The sequence below is a fragment of the Carassius gibelio genome, chromosome B10, assembly GCF_023724105.1.
Source record: "Carassius gibelio isolate Cgi1373 ecotype wild population from Czech Republic chromosome B10, carGib1.2-hapl.c, whole genome shotgun sequence".
NCBI classification, from domain to species: domain Eukaryota; kingdom Metazoa; phylum Chordata; class Actinopteri; order Cypriniformes; family Cyprinidae; genus Carassius; species Carassius gibelio.
In genome coordinates, this window is record NC_068405.1 from 1,108,574 (window position 1) to 1,124,343 (window position 15,770).

Consider the following 15,770-nt stretch of genomic DNA (forward strand, 5'->3'; position numbering starts at 1 on the left):
ACAGCTTTCTGAGTCCAGTAATGCTGAAACAGTACTTCTGTTCAAATGAAGTGAAATCTAGCCCAAATCTGCTCAAAAGCTTGTCTCTCTATTAGAGAAAGCTGTTTCATTCAGTATTCAGTGCAAATCTTGCCAAACTGATAGATGCTTATGCCTTATGAAGTACAATGTTTTCTGCAATGCTGTAAAACAGTTTTTAATGTGTTAGAAGTTATATACACAAAAACTAATGTTAGGACTTCAATGATCAAGATTGTCAGTTTACAGCTTTCTGAGTCCAGAAATGTTGAAATAGTGTTTCTGTTCAAATGAAGTGAAATCAAGCCCAAATCTGCTCAAAAGCTTGTCTCTCTAATAGAGAAAGCTGTTTCATTCAGTATTCAGTGCAAATCTTGCCAAACTGATAGATGCTTATGCCATATGAAATACAATGTTTTCTGCAATGCTGTAAGACAGTTTTTAATGTGTTAGAAGTTATATGCACAAAAACTTATGTTAGGACTTCAATGATCAAGATTGTCAGTTTACAGCTTTCTGAGTCCAGTAATGCTGAAATAGTACTTCTGTTCAAATGAAGTGAAATCTAGCCCAAATCTGCTCAAAAGCTTGTCTCTCTAATAGAGAAAGCTGTTTCATTCAGTATTCAGTGCAAATCTTGCCAAACTGATAGATGCTTATGCCTTATGAAGTACAATGTTTTCTGCAATGCTGTAAAACAGTTTTTAATGTGTTAGAAGTTATATACACAAAAACTAATGTTAGGACTTCAATGATCAAGATTGTCAGTTTACAGCTTTCTGAGTCCAGTAATGCTGAAATAGTACTTCTGTTCAAATGAAGTGAAATCTAGCCCAAATCTGCTCAAAAGCTTGTCTCTCTAATAGAGAAAGCTGTTTCATTCAGTATTCAGTGCAAATCTTGCCAAACTGATAGATGCTTATGCCTTATGAAGTACAATGTTTTCTGCAATGCTGTAAAACAGTTTTTAATGTGTTAGAAGTTATATACACAAAAACTAATGTTAGGACTTCAATGATCAAGATTGTCAGTTTACAGCTTTCTGAGTCCAGTAATGCTGAAACAGTACTTCTGTTCAAATGAAGTGAAATCTAGCCCAAATCTGCTCAAAAGCTTGTCTCTCTATTAGAGGAAGCTGTTTCATTCAGTATTCAGTGCAAATCTTGCCAAACTGATAGATGCTTATGCCTTATGAAGTACAATGTTTTCTGCAATGCTGTAAAACAGTTTTTAATGTGTTAGAAGTTATATACACAAAAACTAATGTTAGGACTTCAATGATCAAGATTGTCAGTTTACAGCTTTCTGAGTCCAGTAATGCTGAAACAGTACTTCTGTTCAAATGAAGTGAAATCAAGCCCAAATCTGCTCAAAAGCTTGTCTCTCTATTAGAGGAAGCTGTTTCATTCAGTATTCAGTGCAAATCTTGCCAAACTGATAGATGCTTATGCCTTATGAAGTACAATGTTTTCTGCAATGCTGTAAAACAGTTTTTAATGTGTTAGAAGTTATATACACAAAAACTAATGTTAGGACTTCAATGATCAAGATTGTCAGTTTACAGCTTTCTGAGTCCAGTAATGCTGAAACAGTACTTCTGTTCAAATGAAGTGAAATCTAGCCCAAATCTGCTCAAAAGCTTGTCTCTCTATTAGAGAAAGCTGTTTCATTCAGTATTCAGTGCAAATCTTGCCAAACTGATAGATGCTTATGCCTTATGAAGTACAATGTTTTCTGCAATGCTGTAAAACAGTTTTTAATGTGTTAGAAGTTATATACACAAAAACTAATGTTAGGACTTCAATGATCAAGATTGTCAGTTTACAGCTTTCTGAGTCCAGAAATGTTGAAATAGTGTTTCTGTTCAAATGAAGTGAAATCAAGCCCAAATCTGCTCAAAAGCTTGTCTCTCTAATAGAGAAAGCTGTTTCATTCAGTATTCAGTGCAAATCTTGCCAAACTGATAGATGCTTATGCCATATGAAATACAATGTTTTCTGCAATGCTGTAAGACAGTTTTTAATGTGTTAGAAGTTATATGCACAAAAACTTATGTTAGGACTTCAATGATCAAGATTGTCAGTTTACAGCTTTCTGAGTCCAGTAATGCTGAAACAGTACTTCTGTTCAAATGAAGTGAAATCTAGCCCAAATCTGCTCAAAAGCTTGTCTCTCTATTAGAGGAAGCTGTTTCATTCAGTATTCAGTGCAAATCTTGCCAAACTGATAGATGCTTATGCCTTATGAAGTACAATGTTTTCTGCAATGCTGTAAAACAGTTTTTAATGTGTTAGAAGTTATATACACAAAAACTAATGTTAGGACTTCAATGATCAAGATTGTCAGTTTACAGCTTTCTGAGTCCAGTAATGCTGAAACAGTACTTCTGTTCAAATGAAGTGAAATCAAGCCCAAATCTGCTCAAAAGCTTGTCTCTCTATTAGAGGAAGCTGTTTCATTCAGTATTCAGTGCAAATCTTGCCAAACTGATAGATGCTTATGCCTTATGAAGTACAATGTTTTCTGCAATGCTGTAAAACAGTTTTTAATGTGTTAGAAGTTATATACACAAAAACTAATGTTAGGACTTCAATGATCAAGATTGTCAGTTTACAGCTTTCTGAGTCCAGTAATGCTGAAACAGTACTTCTGTTCAAATGAAGTGAAATCTAGCCCAAATCTGCTCAAAAGCTTGTCTCTCTATTAGAGAAAGCTGTTTCATTCAGTATTCAGTGCAAATCTTGCCAAACTGATAGATGCTTATGCCTTATGAAGTACAATGTTTTCTGCAATGCTGTAAAACAGTTTTTAATGTGTTAGAAGTTATATACACAAAAACTAATGTTAGGACTTCAATGATCAAGATTGTCAGTTTACAGCTTTCTGAGTCCAGAAATGTTGAAATAGTGTTTCTGTTCAAATGAAGTGAAATCAAGCCCAAATCTGCTCAAAAGCTTGTCTCTCTAATAGAGAAAGCTGTTTCATTCAGTATTCAGTGCAAATCTTGCCAAACTGATAGATGCTTATGCCATATGAAATACAATGTTTTCTGCAATGCTGTAAGACAGTTTTTAATGTGTTAGAAGTTATATGCACAAAAACTTATGTTAGGACTTCAATGATCAAGATTGTCAGTTTACAGCTTTCTGAGTCCAGTAATGCTGAAACAGTACTTCTGTTCAAATGAAGTGAAATCTAGCCCAAATCTGCTCAAAAGCTTGTCTCTCTATTAGAGAAAGCTGTTTCATTCAGTATTCAGTGCAAATCTTGCCAAACTGATAGATGCTTATGCCATATGAAATACAATGTTTTCTGCAATGCTGTAAGACAGTTTTTAATGTGTTAGAAGTTATATGCACAAAAACTTATGTTAGGACTTCAATGATCAAGATTGTCAGTTTACAGCTTTCTGAGTCCAGTAATGTTGAAATAGTGTTTCTGTTCAAATGAAGTGAAATCAAGCCCAAATCTGCTCAAAAGCTTGTCTCTCCAATAGAGAAAGCTGTTTCATTCAGTATTCAGTGCAAATCTTGCCAAACTGATAGATGCTTATGCCTTAAGAAGTACAATGGTTTCTGCAATGCTGTAAGACAGTTTTTAATGTGTTAGAAGTTATATACACAAAAACTAATGTTAGGACTTCAATGATCAAGATTGTCAGTTTACAGCTTTCTGAGTCCAGTAATGCTGAAATAGTGTTTCTGTTCAAATGAAGTGAATTCAAGCCCAAATCTGCTCAAAAGCTTGTCTCTCTAATAGAGAAAGCTGTTTCATTCAGTATTCAGTGCAAATCTTGCCAAACTGATAGATGCTTATGCCTTATGAAGTACAATGTTTTCTGCAATGCTGTAAAACAGTTTTTAATGTGTTAGAAGTTATATACACAAAAACTAATGTTAGGACTTCAATGATCAAGATTGTCAGTTTACAGCTTTCTGAGTCCAGTAATGCTGAAATAGTACTTCTGTTCAAATGAAGTGAAATCTAGCCCAAATCTGCTCAAAAGCTTGTCTCTCTAATAGAGAAAGCTGTTTCATTCAGTATTCAGTGCAAATCTTGCCAAACTGATAGATGCTTATGCCTTATGAAGTACAATGTTTTCTGCAATGCTGTAAAACAGTTTTTAATGTGTTAGAAGTTATATACACAAAAACTAATGTTAGGACTTCAATGATCAAGATTGTCAGTTTACAGCTTTCTGAGTCCAGTAATGCTGAAACAGTACTTCTGTTCAAATGAAGTGAAATCAAGCCCAAATCTGCTCAAAAGCTTGTCTCTCTATTAGAGGAAGCTGTTTCATTCAGTATTCAGTGCAAATCTTGCCAAACTGATAGATGCTTATGCCTTATGAAGTACAATGTTTTCTGCAATGCTGTAAAACAGTTTTTAATGTGTTAGAAGTTATATACACAAAAACTAATGTTAGGACTTCAATGATCAAGATTGTCAGTTTACAGCTTTCTGAGTCCAGTAATGCTGAAACAGTACTTCTGTTCAAATGAAGTGAAATCTAGCCCAAATCTGCTCAAAAGCTTGTCTCTCTATTAGAGAAAGCTGTTTCATTCAGTATTCAGTGCAAATCTTGCCAAACTGATAGATGCTTATGCCTTATGAAGTACAATGTTTTCTGCAATGCTGTAAAACAGTTTTTAATGTGTTAGAAGTTATATACACAAAAACTAATGTTAGGACTTCAATGATCAAGATTGTCAGTTTACAGCTTTCTGAGTCCAGAAATGTTGAAATAGTGTTTCTGTTCAAATGAAGTGAAATCAAGCCCAAATCTGCTCAAAAGCTTGTCTCTCTAATAGAGAAAGCTGTTTCATTCAGTATTCAGTGCAAATCTTGCCAAACTGATAGATGCTTATGCCATATGAAATACAATGTTTTCTGCAATGCTGTAAGACAGTTTTTAATGTGTTAGAAGTTATATGCACAAAAACTTATGTTAGGACTTCAATGATCAAGATTGTCAGTTTACAGCTTTCTGAGTCCAGTAATGCTGAAATAGTACTTCTGTTCAAATGAAGTGAAATCTAGCCCAAATCTGCTCAAAAGCTTGTCTCTCTAATAGAGAAAGCTGTTTCATTCAGTATTCAGTGCAAATCTTGCCAAACTGATAGATGCTTATGCCATATGAAATACAATGTTTTCTGCAATGCTGTAAGACAGTTTTTAATGTGTTAGAAGTTATATGCACAAAAACTTATGTTAGGACTTCAATGATCAAGATTGTCAGTTTACAGCTTTCTGAGTCCAGTAATGCTGAAATAGTACTTCTGTTCAAATGAAGTTAAATCAAGCCCAAATCTGCTCAAAAGCTTGTCTCTCTATTAGAGAAAGCTGTTTCATTCAGTATTCAGTGCAAATCTTGCCAAACTGATAGATGCTTATGCCTTACGAAGTACAATGTTTTCTGCAATGCTGTAAGACAGTTTTTAATGTGTTAGAAGTTATATACACAAAAACTAATGTTAGGACTTCAATGATCAAGATTTTCAGTTTACAGCTTTCTGAGTCCAGTAATGCTGAAATAGTACTTCTGTTCAAATGAAGTGAAATCTAGCCCAAATCTGCTCAAAAGCTTGTCTCTCTATTAGAGAAAGCTGTTTCATTCAGTATTCAGTGCAAATCTTGCCAAACTGATAGATGCTTATGCCTTATGAAGTACAATGTTTTCTGCAATGCTGTAAAACAGTTTTTAATGTGTTAGAAGTTATATACACAAAAACTAATGTTAGGACTTCAATGATCAAGATTGTCAGTTTACAGCTTTCTGAGTCCAGTAATGCTGAAACAGTACTTCTGTTCAAATGAAGTGAAATCTAGCCCAAATCTGCTCAAAAGCTTGTCTCTCTATTAGAGAAAGCTGTTTCATTCAGTATTCAGTGCAAATCTTGCCAAACTGATAGATGCTTATGCCTTATGAAGTACAATGTTTTCTGCAATGCTGTAAAACAGTTTTTAATGTGTTAGAAGTTATATACACAAAAACTAATGTTAGGACTTCAATGATCAAGATTGTCAGTTTACAGCTTTCTGAGTCCAGAAATGTTGAAATAGTGTTTCTGTTCAAATGAAGTGAAATCAAGCCCAAATCTGCTCAAAAGCTTGTCTCTCTATTAGAGAAAGCTGTTTCATTCAGTATTCAGTGCAAATCTTGCCAAACTGATAGATGCTTATGCCTTATGAAGTACAATGTTTTCTGCAATGCTGTAAAACAGTTTTTAATGTGTTAGAAGTTATATACACAAAAACTAATGTTAGGACTTCAATGATCAAGATTGTCAGTTTACAGCTTTCTGAGTCCAGAAATGTTGAAATAGTGTTTCTGTTCAAATGAAGTGAAATCAAGCCCAAATCTGCTCAAAAGCTTGTCTCTCTTTTAGAGAAAGCTGTTTCATTCAGTATTCAGTGCAAATCTTGCCAAACTGATAGATGCTTATGCCTTATGAAGTACAATGTTTTCTGCAATGCTGAAAAACAGTTTTTAATGTGTTAGAAGTTATATGCACAAAAACTTATGTTAGGACTTCAATGATCAAGATTGTCAGTTTACAGCTTTCTGAGTCCAGAAATGTTGAAATAGTGTTTCTGTTCAAATGAAGTGAAATCAAGCCCAAATCTGCTCAAAAGCTTGTCTCTCCAATAGAGAAAGCTGTTTCATTCAGTATTCAGTGCAAATCTTGCCAAACTGATAGATGCTTATGCCATATGAAATACAATGTTTTCTGCAATGCTGTAAGACAGTTTTTAATGTGTTAGAAGTTATATGCACAAAAACTTATGTTAGGACTTCAATGATCAAGATTGTCAGTTTACAGCTTTCTGAGTCCAGTAATGCTGAAACAGTACTTCTGTTCAAATGAAGTGAAATCTAGCCCAAATCTGCTCAAAAGCTTGTCTCTCTATTAGAGAAAGCTGTTTCATTCAGTATTCAGTGCAAATCTTGCCAAACTGATAGATGCTTATGCCATATGAAATACAATGTTTTCTGCAATGCTGTAAGACAGTTTTTAATGTGTTAGAAGTTATATGCACAAAAACTTATGTTAGGACTTCAATGATCAAGATTGTCAGTTTACAGCTTTCTGAGTCCAGTAATGTTGAAATAGTGTTTCTGTTCAAATGAAGTGAAATCAAGCCCAAATCTGCTCAAAAGCTTGTCTCTCCAATAGAGAAAGCTGTTTCATTCAGTATTCAGTGCAAATCTTGCCAAACTGATAGATGCTTATGCCTTAAGAAGTACAATGGTTTCTGCAATGCTGTAAGACAGTTTTTAATGTGTTAGAAGTTATATACACAAAAACTAATGTTAGGACTTCAATGATCAAGATTGTCAGTTTACAGCTTTCTGAGTCCAGTAATGCTGAAATAGTGTTTCTGTTCAAATGAAGTGAATTCAAGCCCAAATCTGCTCAAAAGCTTGTCTCTCTAATAGAGAAAGCTGTTTCATTCAGTATTCAGTGCAAATCTTGCCAAACTGATAGATGCTTATGCCTTATGAAGTACAATGTTTTCCGCAATGCTGTAAAACAGTTTTTAATGTGTTAGAAGTTATATACACAAAAACTAATGTTAGGACTTCAATGATCAAGATTGTCAGTTTACAGCTTTCTGAGTCCAGTAATGCTGAAATAGTACTTCTGTTCAAATGAAGTGAAATCTAGCCCAAATCTGCTCAAAAGCTTGTCTCTCTAATAGAGAAAGCTGTTTCATTCAGTATTCAGTGCAAATCTTGCCAAACTGATAGATGCTTATGCCTTATGAAGTACAATGTTTTCTGCAATGCTGTAAAACAGTTTTTAATGTGTTAGAAGTTATATACACAAAAACTAATGTTAGGACTTCAATGATCAAGATTGTCAGTTTACAGCTTTCTGAGTCCAGTAATGCTGAAACAGTACTTCTGTTCAAATGAAGTGAAATCTAGCCCAAATCTGCTCAAAAGCTTGTCTCTCTATTAGAGGAAGCTGTTTCATTCAGTATTCAGTGCAAATCTTGCCAAACTGATAGATGCTTATGCCTTATGAAGTACAATGTTTTCTGCAATGCTGTAAAACAGTTTTTAATGTGTTAGAAGTTATATACACAAAAACTAATGTTAGGACTTCAATGATCAAGATTGTCAGTTTACAGCTTTCTGAGTCCAGTAATGCTGAAACAGTACTTCTGTTCAAATGAAGTGAAATCAAGCCCAAATCTGCTCAAAAGCTTGTCTCTCTATTAGAGGAAGCTGTTTCATTCAGTATTCAGTGCAAATCTTGCCAAACTGATAGATGCTTATGCCTTATGAAGTACAATGTTTTCTGCAATGCTGTAAAACAGTTTTTAATGTGTTAGAAGTTATATACACAAAAACTAATGTTAGGACTTCAATGATCAAGATTGTCAGTTTACAGCTTTCTGAGTCCAGTAATGCTGAAACAGTACTTCTGTTCAAATGAAGTGAAATCTAGCCCAAATCTGCTCAAAAGCTTGTCTCTCTATTAGAGAAAGCTGTTTCATTCAGTATTCAGTGCAAATCTTGCCAAACTGATAGATGCTTATGCCTTATGAAGTACAATGTTTTCTGCAATGCTGTAAAACAGTTTTTAATGTGTTAGAAGTTATATACACAAAAACTAATGTTAGGACTTCAATGATCAAGATTGTCAGTTTACAGCTTTCTGAGTCCAGAAATGTTGAAATAGTGTTTCTGTTCAAATGAAGTGAAATCAAGCCCAAATCTGCTCAAAAGCTTGTCTCTCTAATAGAGAAAGCTGTTTCATTCAGTATTCAGTGCAAATCTTGCCAAACTGATAGATGCTTATGCCATATGAAATACAATGTTTTCTGCAATGCTGTAAGACAGTTTTTAATGTGTTAGAAGTTATATGCACAAAAACTTATGTTAGGACTTCAATGATCAAGATTGTCAGTTTACAGCTTTCTGAGTCCAGTAATGCTGAAATAGTACTTCTGTTCAAATGAAGTGAAATCTAGCCCAAATCTGCTCAAAAGCTTGTCTCTCTAATAGAGAAAGCTGTTTCATTCAGTATTCAGTGCAAATCTTGCCAAACTGATAGATGCTTATGCCATATGAAATACAATGTTTTCTGCAATGCTGTAAGACAGTTTTTAATGTGTTAGAAGTTATATGCACAAAAACTTATGTTAGGACTTCAATGATCAAGATTGTCAGTTTACAGCTTTCTGAGTCCAGTAATGCTGAAATAGTACTTCTGTTCAAATGAAGTTAAATCTAGCCCAAATCTGCTCAAAAGCTTGTCTCTCTATTAGAGAAAGCTGTTTCATTCAGTATTCAGTGCAAATCTTGCCAAACTGATAGATGCTTATGCCTTACGAAGTACAATGTTTTCTGCAATGCTGTAAGACAGTTTTTAATGTGTTAGAAGTTATATACACAAAAACTAATGTTAGGACTTCAATGATCAAGATTGTCAGTTTACAGCTTTCTGAGTCCAGTAATGCTGAAATAGTACTTCTGTTCAAATGAAGTGAAATCTAGCCCAAATCTGCTCAAAAGCTTGTCTCTCTATTAGAGAAAGCTGTTTCATTCAGTATTCAGTGCAAATCTTGCCAAACTGATAGATGCTTATGCCTTATGAAGTACAATGTTTTCTGCAATGCTGTAAAACAGTTTTTAATGTGTTAGAAGTTATATACACAAAAACTAATGTTAGGACTTCAATGATCAAGATTGTCAGTTTACAGCTTTCTGAGTCCAGTAATGCTGAAACAGTACTTCTGTTCAAATGAAGTGAAATCTAGCCCAAATCTGCTCAAAAGCTTGTCTCTCTATTAGAGAAAGCTGTTTCATTCAGTATTCAGTGCAAATCTTGCCAAACTGATAGATGCTTATGCCTTATGAAGTACAATGTTTTCTGCAATGCTGTAAAACAGTTTTTAATGTGTTAGAAGTTATATACACAAAAACTAATGTTAGGACTTCAATGATCAAGATTGTCAGTTTACAGCTTTCTGAGTCCAGAAATGTTGAAATAGTGTTTCTGTTCAAATGAAGTGAAATCAAGCCCAAATCTGCTCAAAAGCTTGTCTCTCTATTAGAGAAAGCTGTTTCATTCAGTATTCAGTGCAAATCTTGCCAAACTGATAGATGCTTATGCCTTATGAAGTACAATGTTTTCTGCAATGCTGTAAAACAGTTTTTAATGTGTTAGAAGTTATATACACAAAAACTAATGTTAGGACTTCAATGATCAAGATTGTCAGTTTACAGCTTTCTGAGTCCAGAAATGTTGAAATAGTGTTTCTGTTCAAATGAAGTGAAATCAAGCCCAAATCTGCTCAAAAGCTTGTCTCTCTATTAGAGAAAGCTGTTTCATTCAGTATTCAGTGCAAATCTTGCCAAACTGATAGATGCTTATGCCTTATGAAGTACAATGTTTTCTGCACAACCTGGTCTCACAGAATTCCGTGAAATGTCCACGGGTCCTTAACTCAAAATCCGTGAAGCCATCACGGAATTGCCCCAAATTCCGTGACCCGGCCACGGATATTTCTCCAACGCAAGTCAATGACACTGACCTCCCGTGGTCCACACACGGATACCCGTTTCAATGACGGAGTACAGAACTCGCTGAACGGACGTGCTTTCTCATTTGGAAACGCAACATTTGACGTATTTGTTTCTTTTCCAATATCAAATGCCATAAAGACGTTAACCAGACAGCTGTTGTAGTTATTGCATTGTCCTGTCATCATAAAAATTACGTTTGTTTCAGTTACAAAAGTCCCGTGATGGCACGGACCTCCACAACCTGACCTCACTCACTTGTTTAGGAACTTACAAGCTTTTCGTCGACACTGTTGCAATGGCATGTAATTAACTTGGCATTTTTTCTCGTCCTGTCATCATAAAATCCAGTTTGATGGCGTTTTACACACATTTTGGCTATAGTCAGAACTAAAATCTGTGATAGGAGCACGGAGTGAGTCTGTGCTTAGATCACGGATAACTCTAACGCAAGTCAATGACACTCATCTTCCGTGGTCCGTACACGGATCGTTTCAGTGATGGAGTACAGACCTCACTCAATGGACGTGCTATCTCATCTGGAAACGCAACATTTGAAGTATTTATTTTTTTCAACACCAAATACCATGACCAACCTGACTGTTATTGTAACTATTGCATTATCCTGCCATCATACAGATTCACTTTGATTCTGTTAGCCTAACTAAAATCTGTGATACGAGCACGGAGTGAGTCTGTGCTGAGATCACGGATAACTCTAACGCAAGTCAATGACACTCATCTTCCGTGGTCCACACACGGAAACCTAGTCTCACGGCAGTTCAGTGATTTTGTCACGTAATTTAATCTATTTATTCGTGGCAGGCACACGTTTATTTCCTTATTTTCATGATTGCAGCACGTTTTTTTTAAACTAATGCATTTCAACTGGAGGCATCTTTCGTGCATCAGCACAATATTTTCTGATTAATTATTATTATTATTATTTAATTTTTCACAGGACAACAGAAAAAACTCACTGAAACTTGAAAAAAAAATTGGAGCTTAACTTACTGTACAAAACTGAGCAACATACTGTATTGCTGGTGACAAAAACACATTAAAACTTTTTTAGCTGTAAAATGCGCAATGGTTCTTTTTTTTACTTTTTCATTGATTTTTATTTTTTTCATAGGCCTAGATTTAATTTTTTTTAATTACAGAATTCAATATCAAGTCCTTGACACATAACTGTAACACATTTTCATATTAAGAAACAATTTAGTTTAAATAAAAAGAACAAGAAATATCTAAAAATAAATAAATTATTTATTAGCGATAGGCCTACAGATTTATTTTTTATTTATTTATTTTTATTTTTTTTTTACTTTAGACTCTAAAGTTAAAAGTTTTTATTAAGGCTATTGTAAAGGCTTCTTAAAAATGATGTCGCTGATGAGCCTCTGATCGCTGTCAGATTCTGTGATATGAATGTCCGCTAATGGGTTTAGAATGAGCCCCGCTCGGCCCGTGTTCTGGCTTACTGTAATATTTCACCTGTAATAAGACCGAAATAATATAATTAAAATAAAGAAATGAATGAATACATGATAACATCTAAACAAATGTTGATAGATTTAGCGTTATAGTTTTAAAAATATTAATAAACAGCAAATCAACACAGAAAGACCTAAATAATAATAATACATAATTAATAAACAGCGCCGCCCCTCCCACTACGCGCATCACGCGCTGTGCGTCAACCCCAAAGCGTCAAAAACTGAAGCGTGGTCAAGCGCCTCTAGCGTCACTGACATGAGATGTTTATCGCTTTGAAATCACGTTCAAGAAGTCTCATTCAGCACACATCGCGATACTTTCCATCAGTTTGCAAGAGCCGCAGGTTGGGTGAGTTATACAGTCTATGGTGAGTAGTAGTAAATATGCTCTTTTAATGCCTGTCCTAAAACGTATTCTGTCTTCTTTATTAATCAGATGAGCGCCTTATGTTTACTCTCTGTATTACATCGGTCATCCGAGGCTGTCTTTGAGTTTCATTGAGTTTAACTAAATGAACACAGCTGCTAACTGGTTAAACTCTATCGGTCACGTGACGTGACGTGACGTGCCACAGACCTGGGATCCGTTTTATATTCATTTCAGGTTCAAAGATGTAAGTTGTATTTGTAGTAAAATCATGGTAACCATGACACCTACAAAAGTAGGTAAAACCCAGTAAACAAGACATTTACCATGTTTTTTTTTTTGTTTTTGTTTTTTACCACAGTAACTGTAGCTTTACTGTAGTATAGTAATAGCACATTAATCACCAAATTAACTATAGTTGTACCACTGTAATGGTAGTGTTTTAATGTGCTTTTATATGACTTATTTCACAGTAATCACATTTACTGTACCATGCTTGTAATACCTTTTTAATGTAAAAAATTTTTCCCATCTTGCAGTTCAATTCATATTTGTTTATATCTTAAATATTTTGCTCACAGATCACTATTAACATTCTGTATATAATTCTGTTTTATTTTCTTTCCCCTTGTATAAATTTTTTAGCTGAAAAGACGTAAAGTAAGCAGTCACCCCAGTGGTGTTTGTGGAGAGGTATTCCTTCAGAAATGGAGAAGACAGAAAGCTGCAGAGGCAGGTTGGTCTGTGATAGTTTGTCCCTTTTATCAAACATTCCTGTTGTTATCATTTGCACAGCATTTTGTTGTTTCTTAAACTGTTGTACGGTCCAAATACCCACACTTGCCATCTTTGCACATTTCCTTTATTTGGCCCAAGTGAGCATGAAGATCACAATGTGTGTCGATCTTAACATGACAAAGTTCGTTTCAACTTTGTATTTTAAAAGAAACTTCTAAATGTCTTTTCAATAGTCCCTAATAATACATTTTAATGCGCTTTTCTAGAACCCAAAGCGCTAAAATTAGCGCCCTATTAACCCTATTAAAGATGACAATTTATTTTGTGGTGCTTCTAATTAAGTGATAAAAAGAAGTTACAAATGATGTACAAAATAAATATACTTTTCTGTGCACCAAGAAAACATGCAACACTTTGTTTTACTACTAAATTAGTCTCAATTTCTAATTATTATAATTAATATTTCACAAACATTGGAAAGTTGCCTGACCTCCTGTGAGATCTCTGCAAAAAGTCTCACATTAATTCCAAAACATGATGCATGATGGGATACACTAAGCGTTGTATAGCGCTCCGGAGCATTATTGGAGAGGTTTAGTGTGTGTTAAGGACACCGTGCTTTGGCATTATTAAGACCGGGGACAGTCTCATAGTCACGTACACACACTCTCAAGTGAATAAGACCTCAAGTGTGGGTAACTGGAAAGGGGAAAAGTCTTTAAAATGATCCCTAAATACAGTCGCACGTCAAAGTCTTAATAATTCACTAATTCAATTTAACACTTGTATGATATTGTACAAGCCCCTGGACAATCTAATCTGACACTATCACAATATTGGAAAATCAGTTGCCCCACACAGTCAGAAAGTTTATATTGTTCATTGGCTTCTCATTAAATTACTTCAAATAAGCCCCATCAGTTCATGTTCCCACTATACGTGATCTCCATGACTAGATATTGCTATTAATGACTTGCTTTTAATAATGGATGCATTTAACATTTAATTATACAGCATCTTTGCAGATTATGCTTTCATGGTCTAAAAAAAAACAGTAATGTTGCATTTAATTACATAATATTTCTATCCTTTCTGTCTTACAGGATTGTTTCCAGATAACACTGTAGTTCTCCGTCATGCACAAGGACTCACCTCTTTAACCCCCCCCCCCCCACCCCCACACACACACACACAGAGAAATGGTTCCTGGATCAGTGACTCAAGACTTTGCAGTGGTTTGATTTCTGCAGAAGATGTAACTTTGTTTTAATTAACCTTATAATGAATACATTGTGACCTTCCAGCAACCCATATACTGTACTGTATACAGAACCAGTGATGACAACAATAGTTAAAAAATAGCATTTATAATATTGATAAAGCATTGTGTTCTCTTTGTCAAGCTTCATACAGTAAACTTTACTTCTGGTGCTTTTATCATAAAAAAGCTTCAGTTCTCATCAGGAGTTTTAGTAAAGGACATATTCATGCACAGCAATCCCCTAGTTCCAGTCATGAAGTGAATGATGTTATTGTTAAAGTTATATTTCTGCATTTTTATGTAGCAGGTGTTTGTTTTCCTGAACACTTTATCTTTCTTCCATTGTTCGGACAATCAGTGTTTACGTGATGCTCTGCTGATTGAGTTTTATAGATGATATTGCACACTTGACATGCATGTCTTCATGATGTTATTTTGTGAGTTTGAAACATTAAGTGTTGTATCACTTTTTGGTCAATAGAATCTTTTAAGAAAATGTATAGTTTTACGGTGTTCTCTGAAAGACATATACCATATTTATAATGTTTTGTTTTTTAATAAAAGAATTTGCACACTGAAAAATGTTAACGTTTACAACATAACTGCCTTTTTTTTCTTCATAGTTTTATTCTTTAAAAACGAGCTTGGTGACAGTGCAGTAATATGCGCACTTTGTCTTTAAATGAGTTTGACATATCTATAAATACTGGAAAACTCTTACAAAATTATGTATGTTCATTATGCTTTATTTCAGTTTTTATTCCTAGAGATTAATTGGTAAAGCAAGGCAAATCACAGAAACAAATTTAAATAATTTAATAACTTAATAATTTCACTCTTTACTTTTTATTAGTAAATGCTCTTGTCTTTGGTCAGGAAAAAATTTATCTTTTAAATTGAATGAAATGAATCTATTGGTTAGATAAGATACAACTGTGACTGTGCAGTTCACATCACGTGTTGTACACACACATGTACACATCGATATTGCCAAATTGTTGTCAAGCTGAATAACAATAATTTCTGTATTTGCATTATTGTTGGAAGAAGGTGTAGACGTTAATAAAACACTATCTAATAGGTGGCAAATTTAATTTATTGTTAACCAATCTATCCCTTTAGCCGAAAAACAGAAAACAGCGTTCATGAATGACAATAAATGGTTAAGGAAGTGTGATGACGCTGCTCAGCTTTGATGTCATTGGCTGTGAATGTCCCTTGTCATCGCAGGACTGTCTGTGGTTGGATTATCTTTTAACCCATATTAAACAGCGGATCATGTTACAAAAGTATGTTTTGCTGCTATTATCACATTAGTAAATATATTAAGTCAACATTGGGTGTTTC

The 15,770-nt window shown here is 34.5% G+C and overlaps 1 long non-coding RNA gene across 1 annotated transcript; it reads left to right on the forward strand.

The window, feature by feature from the left end:
- The first annotated feature begins 11,883 nt into the window (after window positions 1–11,883).
- Window positions 11,884–14,941, forward strand: LOC127966749 (uncharacterized). Its single transcript, XR_008155694.1, has 3 exons — window positions 11,884–12,671; window positions 13,070–13,160; window positions 14,266–14,941. It is a non-coding gene; the product is annotated as an uncharacterized LOC127966749 (long non-coding RNA).
- The last annotated feature ends 829 nt before the right edge of the window (window positions 14,942–15,770 follow it).